Source organism: Colobus angolensis, unplaced genomic scaffold (assembly GCF_000951035.1).
Source record: "Colobus angolensis palliatus isolate OR3802 unplaced genomic scaffold, Cang.pa_1.0 Scaffold34, whole genome shotgun sequence".
In the NCBI taxonomy this organism is placed as follows: domain Eukaryota; kingdom Metazoa; phylum Chordata; class Mammalia; order Primates; family Cercopithecidae; genus Colobus; species Colobus angolensis.
This window is the reverse complement of record NW_012116710.1, coordinates 1,551,538-1,561,981: the sequence shown is the minus strand read 5'-3', so window position 1 is coordinate 1,561,981 and position 10,444 is coordinate 1,551,538. Positions and strand designations below refer to the sequence as shown.

Sequence of the window (10,444 nt, the reverse complement as noted above, 5' to 3'; positions counted from 1 at the left end):
CTCACAAAAATCCTGAAAAATAGGTATTATGATCTCTATCCTCCAGATGGGGAAAAGGAGGCTCAGGAAGTTTAAGTTACTTGCCCAAGAAAGTATCTCTGTCTCTCCAGGACACACACCACTCTTTCACACTCCTTCTGCCCTCACAGGCCACACACAGGCCATCTGTAAAATGGGGACAACCGTGGCATCTTATGAAGATCCAGCAAAGATAATTCATGTAAAGGGCTTAGCAGAGTAGCTGGAACATAGTAGGTGAAATACTTATCAAGTGAATAGAACTGCTAGGTGCCTGATACATGTTAGTTCAATGAGGCAGCCCTCTCTTTGGGGCCCACCACTCAGCCTTCCCAGTCTCAGACAGGGAGACCCCTCCCTGAGTGCAAGCAGGTGGACTTGCACCCCTGAGATGGGCTCTGGGCCCAGGAGGGGCAAAGCCCACCCAGGCTGGTCTGAATGCAGAAGGCAAGAGCTAGGTCCTTGTCAAACCTGTCCCTAGCCTAGAGCCAACACATCGGGGACACTCCACACCACGGTTACCTTCCCTTCTCCTTTCTGACCTGGGTCCCTGTCATATCACCCACCCCTAACTAATGCCATCTTTCCCCTTTTCTAGAGCTGAACTTCATCACCAAGTCCCTAGAGCCAGCAAGACATGGGCCTCAGTTTCCAAACCCTGACACCTCTCATTTAACCAGAAGACCTGGAGGGGTGAGTTGGAGACGGGGACTTGGCTGGGGGGTATCAACCTGGGAAGAGAGATGCTGGGAGTGAGGGTTGCCAATGGAGGGTCAACTGAGCAAGAACACAGTGTTTGAAAGCAGCTCTCTTCTCTCTGTCATCCTACTGGGGACATGTATATTATTTATGCAACATTGGGCCAATTTGGGGAAATTCCCTGGAAGCCCTATGGCATTTGAATTAGGAGCATGGTGTAGACTGTGGAGGAGGAAGGCCCCATCACATCACATGGTAGATGGTTATCAATCCAGGTTCTGTCCCAGCACTGGCACTGGGGAGCCCAGGTGGATCTGACACTGCCTCTGCCCTGGGAGGATAGACTGGTGCCTGAATGAAAAGCCAGCCACCTCACCTGGTCCTGCTTCATTCTTCTACCCCCTGGGTCATGCCCCAGCCTGCACATGAAGACTTGGAGGTGGGGTAGTCAGGTGGGCTTGCTGGGACATGTGCTAAGTGCTGACAGAGAAGACAGGACAGACCAGCTGGGTGGCAGTAGTATGTTTATTGGTTATTGAGAGTTTGGCAACTGGACTCAGTCCCAAGTTCAAATACCAGTTCTGCAACTGGGACAGCCCCTCTGAGTCTCAGATCCCTCATCTATAAAATGGTATTTTGCAGATGCTACATGTAAAGTGCTTAGCAGAGTAGCTGGAACATAGTAGGTGCTCATTAAATTCTTATCAAATGAATAGACCTGCTAGGTGCCTGATGCATATCAGTTAAATGAGGCAGCCCTCTCTGAGGCCAGAACACCACTCAATCTTCCAGAGCCAGCATATATGGCAGCTCTGTGAGAAATCTCTGGCTGCTTACTGAAATCAACCATGTCTTCCTCTGTGCTCCTACAGCCCTTTCTTGGGGCCACTGCTATTTGCCTTGCTTGACCAACCTTACATTAGGGTGATATACAAATCTTGGAGTGTATGCCCAATGGACCCGACATGTAATAGATCAGAGCTCTCACTGCTCATCTTTCAGCATAAGACACAACTTATGTTGCACAAGCTTGTCCTCCAAGCCAGAGCTTAGAGTTGTCATCTCGTTTGACCTTACTAGCAGGCGCTGTTAGCCCTTTTCACAAATGAGAAAACTGACGCTCAGAGAGAAGAAACCTTGCAGCCAGCATGCAACCCTGAGCTTCTAACTGTGCAAGGCAGCATCACTGGCTTCCTACTGCCTTTGTGCCTGCCTGAAGATGAGTAACCACAGACTGAACTCAGGGAGGGAGAAAACAAGCAGACGGCCACGTGCCTCCCTGCTCAGCCCTCAGACACCACCCAGACCTCTTGCTTTGCTAAAGTTTGGTTTCTCGCCCAAGCACTTTGGGACGAACCAGATTGTTTCCAAACACATTACATAATTGCTCACATATTTATTTAATGCCATCTCTTGAATATTAAATGATCCATAATACGGAACAGAAACTTGAGCATCTAAACCCAGCAGCTTTTGACAGGCGTAGGTGGGGAAGGAGGTTGAGGAGAGCCATCCTCAGGGAGAGGCGGTAACATTACTCCTCTCCTCCTCCTGAGATAGGTTGACAAAGGCTTCCCATGCCCATCAGTGGAAACCAGGTAGTGGAGTTTTCACCATGGAGTCCAACCTGTTTTATTATATAATAACAAAGATGCATCATCTTCTCTCTAAAGGATGCTTGAAGCCAGGGCTTAGCTACCTGTTTATTTGGTTACAAGGGTTTACTGAGCACCCTCTACGTGCAGTCATTGTTATACATTTATTCACCTCTCATGTGCCTTTATGAATGGGACAGAGACCCCTGGCCTCAGTGGGACTGGGGAGGGATGAACAGGGCCCAGGATAACGTAGTAATATGAGCAGAGGGCCCCTGTAAGGAGTTTGAATCACAATCTATGTGCAGTGGTGAAGTTACTAGGGGTTTCCAGTAGTCTGATCAATGTTTGAGAAACCTCCCTCCAAAGCCAGGAGAGGATGGGGGGGTGAGGGGCACATCAGGAAGAGCCAGGTCACAGTTCTAGGTTAGGGGTGCCAGGGGGGTGGGGCGGGGAGAATCCAGGGAGGACATGAGGGCCACCCAGACCCTAAGTAGTGACCTTCTAGCCTCAGAAGTGGGTCTGTCCAAGGTGATTATAAGTTTCTCTGAGGGCAGCGATGGAGGGCCTGGCCTGATGGCCAGCAGGAATCACAGTCACACCAATGTCAATAATCATCTCAGAGCCTAGGAGTCCCCAGGCACTCACTGCGTGCTGGGCATTGCGATGAGCCCCTTGTCCTCACCACCAGCCTGTGACATGTACAATTTTGTTATCCTCATTTCACAGAAGAGGAAAGCAAGGCTCAGAATGGTTAAGTCCAACGCCTGGATTGCCAGGAAGTAGCATCTGGCTCCACACATATAACCCATGTTGGTTGAATGAATTCATAGTAACAATAGTTACAAAAATCACCATAGCAATCACTTAATACAGGGCTCACTTTGTGCCAGGGCCGGTTCTAAGTGCTTTAAAATGTTTAATCATTTAGTGCTCACAACAGCCCCATAAGACACGCATGGCCATTCTTATCCCCACTGTACAAGGGAAGAAACTGAAGCAGAGTGTTCAGTGTTAATACCACCCAAGTTGGGATTTGAACCCTGGTAGTACGGTTCTGGAGTTCAGATTTTCAGTAAAATGCAGTGCGGGTGGAAGAAGTAGCATCTGCTGGGAACCAGCACTCCCACCCCGTGCTGTCTGCATTTCCAAGTGGGGTCAAAGCCACTGGCTCACTGTCGATGGGACATTCAGCAGCACTCCTTTTGGGGCAGACCTGGGCTGAGCCTGAGGGGAGGGAGTATGTGCCGGCAGACCCTAAACCCTGAAGGCTGACCTGTTCTCTCTGGAGCCAGAGCGAAAGGGCCTCCCAAAGCCTACCCATCCTGCCACTGCCAAGACGTTCCAACCACAAAGCAGCTCGAGTCACTGCCTCAATAAGGGAATCAAGGAATCTTGTCACTCTCTTTGCCAACAGGAACATCCAGAGAGGAAAACCAACTAAGGGAAGTTGTGGAGTCAGAAAACGTTTATGGAAAATGTTTTACCCCAAGACTGCCAGAACAACTAAATCCTCCCCAGCAGAAACCCTTTCTAAGTAAAAATGACAGGCATCTTTCCTTATACATAAGTTCAATCGGCAGAATGTCCACGTCAGTAATGTATTAAGCAGTTGTAATCAACACCACTTTACAAAGCAACTGACTCATCCTGCCTTAAAATGTGGACAATAATTCCCATCTGAGGGCCATGCTGGGGGATGGGAACCCCATGCTGAAGAAAGTGCTTTGTCAAAGATGGAAATTGGCACAAAGGAGGGCTTTAAAAGGACTTGAGGATTCTTAAACAGTTTATCCTTTTGGGGAGTTTGAACTTTTCTCTGCCTTCCTGTTCTCTTCAATGAGAGAGCAAAGGGAAAAAACGTGAGCCCCCTCTGTGGCCAAACTTCCCCAGTCTAAAATTCAGGGAATGGAACAAAGAGGTTGCATCAACACACGCCCCAAACCTCTGGTAACCACTTATCAGAGCCACGGAGCCATCGCATGAGGCCTCTCCTGGGGAGGAGGCGTGGTGCAGTGGGACACTCCGGCCGCAGGTCGTCTCCTCTCTGCCAGGTGCAGGTCCCAGCTGTGCAATCCTGGACAAGCTACTTAAGTGCTTCCCACCTCAGTTTTATATTCTTTAAAATGAGAGCCCTCCTTTTTGAGGATGTTGGAAGGATTCAATGGAAGAGAAAATAGGATATGCCCAGCTTAGGGCCTGGAATATTGACGACTGCTCGGTGAGTTTTGTTCTTCTATTGGTCCCCAGTGGGACCAATCGCCTCAAATGGTGAGGACCCCAGGCACCTTTGCTGGGACCATGTTGGTCTCTCTCAGCCACCTGAGGACTGGGAAAAGAGAGTCTGTCATCTGTATTAGTTTGTTAGGGCTGCCATGACACATGACCACAAACTAACAGAAATGTGTTATCTCACATTCTGGAGACTAGGAGTCCAAGATCAAGGTATCAGAGGGCTTGGTTCCTTCCGGAGGTGGTGAGGGTGACTCTTCCCCAGCCTCTCTCCCGGCTTCTGGTGGTTCGCCAGCCATCTTCGGAGCTCCTTGGAGTGGAGAAGTAGCACTCTAGTCCCCTGCCTTCACATCACCTTCCCCCAGTGAGTGCCTCTGTGTCCAAAGTTCCCTTTTCATAAGGACACCAAGTCATTCCAGGTTAGGACCCATTCTAATGGCCTCATTTTAACTTGATCACCTCTGTAAACACCCTCTGTAAATGCCCATCTGTACCTCACATTCTGGGATATGAGGGGTTAGGACTTCAATCTATCTTTTCGGAAGGACGTAGTTCAACCCATAGCCCCATCATAATGATTTGAAGCTGATTCTGGACAGACCACCAGTTCTTTCATGACATTCAAGTTCCCAAATAGACTCGAAGAATATTTTACGTCATTCTCTAAAAGTCTGACATCCTTCTAAAAATCACTGATGTCTTAGCTTCCAGGGGATGCCCATTGGCCTTAAACTCCAATCTGGGACTGTGGGATCATTATCTTACATAAAGAGTCTGTAAATTTAAAGCCGAGCACTTTCTCTGCACAACTATGTTCTAGACTCCAGAAACACGGGAAGCCAGGGACTTAGCTTTCAAGGTGGTTACAGGCAGGAAGGCCACAAAACAGGTAGGTGTGCAACTGGCTGTTCCTGGATAGGGGAGTGCCAGGAAGATCATTCCCAAAATGATCTTCAAAGGGTGAGAGAAAGAGGTTTTCTTCCTAGATCACCTCCTGTCTTTGTTTCCCTAGAGAAGTTATGTCCTTCCTGGGTGGTCTGAGAACCTCTGGGGAGCCCCTACGGCCTCTCGTCAGTCACTTGACTTTCATTCTGAGATGACACCTGCTCCTGAGTCTTCCCCCAGGAAGGTGGGAAGTGGCACAGAGACCCGAGCCCATCACCCCCGCTTGGCTGGGATGCCCAGAGAGGTGGGGAGTCAATGCTGGACCCCCTTTATTGCCAGCTCTCCATTTTTTCCTCCCCAGTCATCTCATGGATCTGAGAAAGTTAACTAAGCTTCCCCAGCCTGAATATGAGCGGTTCCCACATTGCTTGAACTGAGAGCCTACAATCCGTATTCGCACCCTGACACCAGCACCAAGCAAGTAACCGGGATCACAGGCATGAGCCACTGCGCCTGCTTAAACCGTATTTTTAAAAGTAAAAGGCTGGAAAGCGAAGGAAGTCCCTAGATTGACTAAATAATACGTTTGCAGCATAGATGTTCTGCTATTTGTCAAACGGGAGTTGCTGTGATTAGCGAAATATCAATTCACATAAAAGTGAAAAAATATATTCAGGGGTGTGTTCCTTACACCAGAAATACTGAAGATAAAACACACGTTGGCACGCAAAGGGGGACGACGACAGTAGCTGGGAAACTTGCTCACGTGGAAAGTGCTCCTTCTCCAAGGATGCTGGAGGAAGGACAAGCTGCTCAGCGGGAAACAATACATGTTTTCTTCCTGTTTCTCTATGAAGAGAAAATGATCAGGCACATTATAAGGCACAAGCAAGGAGTGTCACGGGGCCCAGAGGCCAGGTGGGTAGGGGACTCTGTTACCCTCTTTTCCCCTTAGTCCAGAGAGGCTTCCTGGAGGAAGCAAGATTCTATGCTGTTTAGCCCAGGCTCTCCTGGCCTGGCATCTCCCCACGTGACCTGTTTCAGTGGAAGCCTCCTTGGGTTGGGCCAGATGCACACATCGTAACCACCCTTTCCCCGTGTTCCCAGGGCTGCTCCATGCCAGCCAGTTGCACAGAGAGTCCTCAGAACAAAAGAACTTCCAGGTAGCCAGGGCTGAAGCCAGGGTGTTGCTGATAGGATCAGGAGCCTCACGCTTGTGAGAACAAAAGCCCAAGAAGCAGCCAGGGGCACAGAGTAATGCCCACCTCCCACGTTGCTTTTGACAGAGACTACTGTTTTGCCAACTACCACACTGTGGAGGCCAGCCCACAGACCCTGGTGGCCAGCCCCCCTCCCCTGCCCCTCCTCACCCCGCCTCCCTCCTCACTGATTCCCAGGCCAGAAAGGGAGGCAGCCCTGCTGGCAGCCAGGCCTGGGTGCTGTGGCCACCTTGCAGGGTGTGGCCATACGCTGCAGACTTCTGCAGTGACTGTAGGTGCCGGAGCCGAGCAGTCAGAGAGGGTACTTGTGTCTGTGGCCTGGGACCCAGAGAGGACACCGGGTGATTCACCGTCATCACTGGCCAGGTATGGGAGGCTGGGTTCGCAAGGCCCTTCCCACAGCCCTGGACTGGTTGGTCTCCCCAGGAGCCTGGGTCTCCAGTCCAGGGCAGGGCAGTGGTGGGGAGGTAGGGGGTTGCTGAGATGGAAAGGGTATAAGGAGAGGAATCTGTGAGGCTTTGAGTCCTTGTCTGGGAGGGAGAGTGGAGGGCAAGCCCTGGCCCAGGCAAGCTCTTTAGGTATTGATGAGGAGCCCCAGGGTGCACTATCTCTGGCCTCACCCGGCTCCATAGGCGTGCTCCCTCCAGAGGGCAGTGAAAGCGAACAAGAGCAGGGGCTCTGGAGCCAGAAGACCCAGGTTCACATCCTGACACCCAGGAGTCCACTGGGACATTTACCTCCATCTCTCTGTGCCTCAGTTTCCTACCCTGTAAAATGGGGGTGGTGCTAACAGTTCCGATTTCATAAGGGCTATGTGAAGATCAAATGAGATAAGCGAGGGAGCCCTTCGACACAGGCAAGTGTCCAGTAGCTGTTAGCTCTGAGCTGCCCCCTTTCCCTCCCTGAACATGGGAGCCACCCTCAGAGGCAGCAAGGTTGATGCTAGAAGGAAAACTAAGAGACCCTTGAGGCTACCTGCCCATCTCAGAGGTGCAAATCCAGGGGAGATGACCTAGGTCATGGTGTCAGTTTCTGATCAGACAGACTGGAGTTTGAATACTGTGTCTGCAAACGGTTTAGCTGGGAAAGCTTACACATGCTCTCGACCCCTTGACCCCATTTTAAAAATACGTGAAATGGGGATAATAATAGGACCTAGCTGATGGGTTACATATAAAGATGAAATTACGCTGTACACATAAAGGGCTTACCCCATGCCTTATACTTAAATTGGGAGCTGCTGTCACCACCACCACCACCATCATCACTATCATCATGATTGTTACTATTATTGTTATTATTATTAGGAAATAGAGACTCAGAGAGGGGAAGGGACTCGCCAGCAGTCATGTGGCAAGTCAGAGGGCAAGGCAGGACTCAGCCCTGGCCCCCTACCCCTCAGTCCCTATTCTTTCCACTCCCCTCAACCCCTCATTGGTCCTAACGGCTCCTTCTTGGCCTTCTGCACACTCATCACAGACAGCTCCCGCTGACTTCACTGGTTCTGGGCATGACTCTGGGGGTGCCACACAGGGGAATCTGGCATCCCTCCAAGAGGCTGAGCCAGCAGACAGCCCAGGTTGGAGGTTACTTTGTCCACATGATCCACAGCACCTCTCTAAAAGCCCTCCCAATCCCTGTGTCCAGGGATCATTGGCCAGGGAAAGTCTCTGAGGGGGCAGGATATAGCTTTGGAGGAAGCTGTCTGGGAACTGCAGAGCTCCTCAAGCTCCTCGCACCCCAAGGAACTCCTTATATAGGGAATGATTGGAAGCCCAACTTCCACCAAAGCGTCCCTGGGCTTTGAGGACAGTCTGGGGGTCATGCTCAAGGGTCTTCTGCTTCTGTTGGCCAGTACACACCGTCTTTGCAGGCTCTGCTCTGTCTCTCCCACCTCCTGACCCTCCCAGGCAGAGATGAACAGAGACAAAAGAGGAGGCAGGGGAGAAAGGAGAAGGAGAGGATGGGGCTTGCTGTAAGGAGAAGGAAGGCTCACACACCTCTTTTAAAAATACAAATATTACACACACAATCATCATTCCTTTTTACTGAACACTTACTATGCACCAGGCACTGTGTTAAGGGCTTGATACATACTGTCCCAGTTCATCTTCACTACAGCCTTATCAAGTAGAAAATTATTATACCCACTTTGAAGATGAGTAAACTAAAAGGGTCTTATTCATCTACTGTGTAATGAACACAGTTGTGAAGCAGATGATACAAAACAATGACAGAGAATGAGTGAAATGTAACGGGGAGTCCTGGGGACTGTGGCAAATTGGAGAATCTTTTTTTTATTGAGGCATGACACACATAGTAGATAAAGTGCACTAATTTTAAATGCACCCGTTTTTACATGTGTTTACACCCGTGTAACTACTACCCAGATTAAAATATTTCTTGTAGCCCAAAATATTCCTTCTGAGGTATTCAAAATTAATTTTTTCCAAATAGTATTCTGCAAAACTGTCCTAGTCGAGAGGAACCTAAGGAGACATGATGACTAAATACGATGCAGCGCCCTCGATGGGAACCTGGAAGAGGAAAAGGGTGTTAGGTAAAAACAGAGGAAATGTGAATAAAGTACAGGTGTTAGTTAATATCAATATTGATTCATTGATTATGAGAAAGGTGCCATTCTAATAGAAGATGTGACTAATAGGGGAAACTGAATGCAGCACAGACAAGAACTCTCTGTATTGTCTTTAGGAATTTTTGTGTAAATCTAAAACAGTTCTAAAACAAAAAGGTTATTTCAAGATATTTTACAGATAAGGAGACAGAGGCCCAGAAGAGCAAATCCTCTTCTCAGGCCCCACAGGAGCAGTGGACTAACCACAACCAAAAGGCTAGCCAGTGCTCTAGCTGCCAAGGGTGGGGTCAGGGGATGAGGGTGTCGGGGGTGCTGGGGTCTCCTTGAATCTGTAAGTGCCTTACAGTGGACTCACCTCTGCAGGAAGCTGGCCACCCAGCTTCCCCTCTGCTCCCTCCTCCTGAACTCTCCAGGGCTGTTTGTTGAAAACCAGTTCTCCCACTGGTCTTGGCCCCAGAGGGAGTGTTCAGGGGCAGCTTCTGTTCTGAGAGCAGGATGTCACCTTCCCACTCCTGCCAGTCTCGATGCGGGTGTCTCTGAGCCCCCCATGCCCAGCACAGGGGTGGCATGAACATAAGGTGTTGGTTGAGTGTTGGATGGATAGATAAGTGAAAAACTGAAGGAGGGAAGAAATGAATGGCAAGCTGGGTGGTTGAGGGGATTCCAGGGTGTTAGAGAGTGCCAGGAGCATGGGCTCTGCCCACAGATGGCCAGAGTCAAATCCTGACTCTCCCACCTCTAGCCAAGAGAGGTTACTTAACCTCTCTGTGTCTCAGTGTCCTCATCCCAACATGGGGAAAATAGTGTACCTGTCCTTAGAGGGCTGTTCCGGTTAAAGGAGTTGATTGACATGAGGGAGGGAAGTAATAAATAGAAGAGGGAAGGACAGCTGGGGAGATGATGAATTCGTTGTCATATTGAGAGATAGAAACTTGGACAAAGCCAGAAGACTGGCCATTCTCCCAGAAAAGAGGAAAAGGAGCAGCATTGTACAATGGTTAGAGCACAGATTTGGAGGCAGAGCTGCCGGGGATCAAATCCCAATGCCACCACTTACTGGTCATGTGACTTTGGCCAAGTGAGTTAACCTGTCTGTGCCTCGGCGTCCTCATCTGCAAAATGGGTATGATAGCAATGGCACTCACCTCAGGAAGTGGCTATGAGAACTAAGTAGCTGCCTGGTGTGGGTATAGTGCTTA

The 10,444-nt window shown here is 49.6% G+C and overlaps 1 protein-coding gene across 1 annotated transcript in view; it reads left to right on the top strand.

Annotated features, from left to right (window-relative positions):
- Nucleotides 1–616: 616 nt before the first annotated feature.
- ATP2B2 (ATPase, Ca++ transporting, plasma membrane 2) overlaps nt 617–10,444 on the top strand; it is a 216,620-nt gene continuing 206,792 nt past the window's right edge. The window contains exon 1 of the mRNA XM_011952296.1: nt 617–711. The gene's annotated coding sequence lies outside the window, so the exon portion shown is untranslated. The remainder of the gene's footprint in view (nt 712–10,444) is intronic.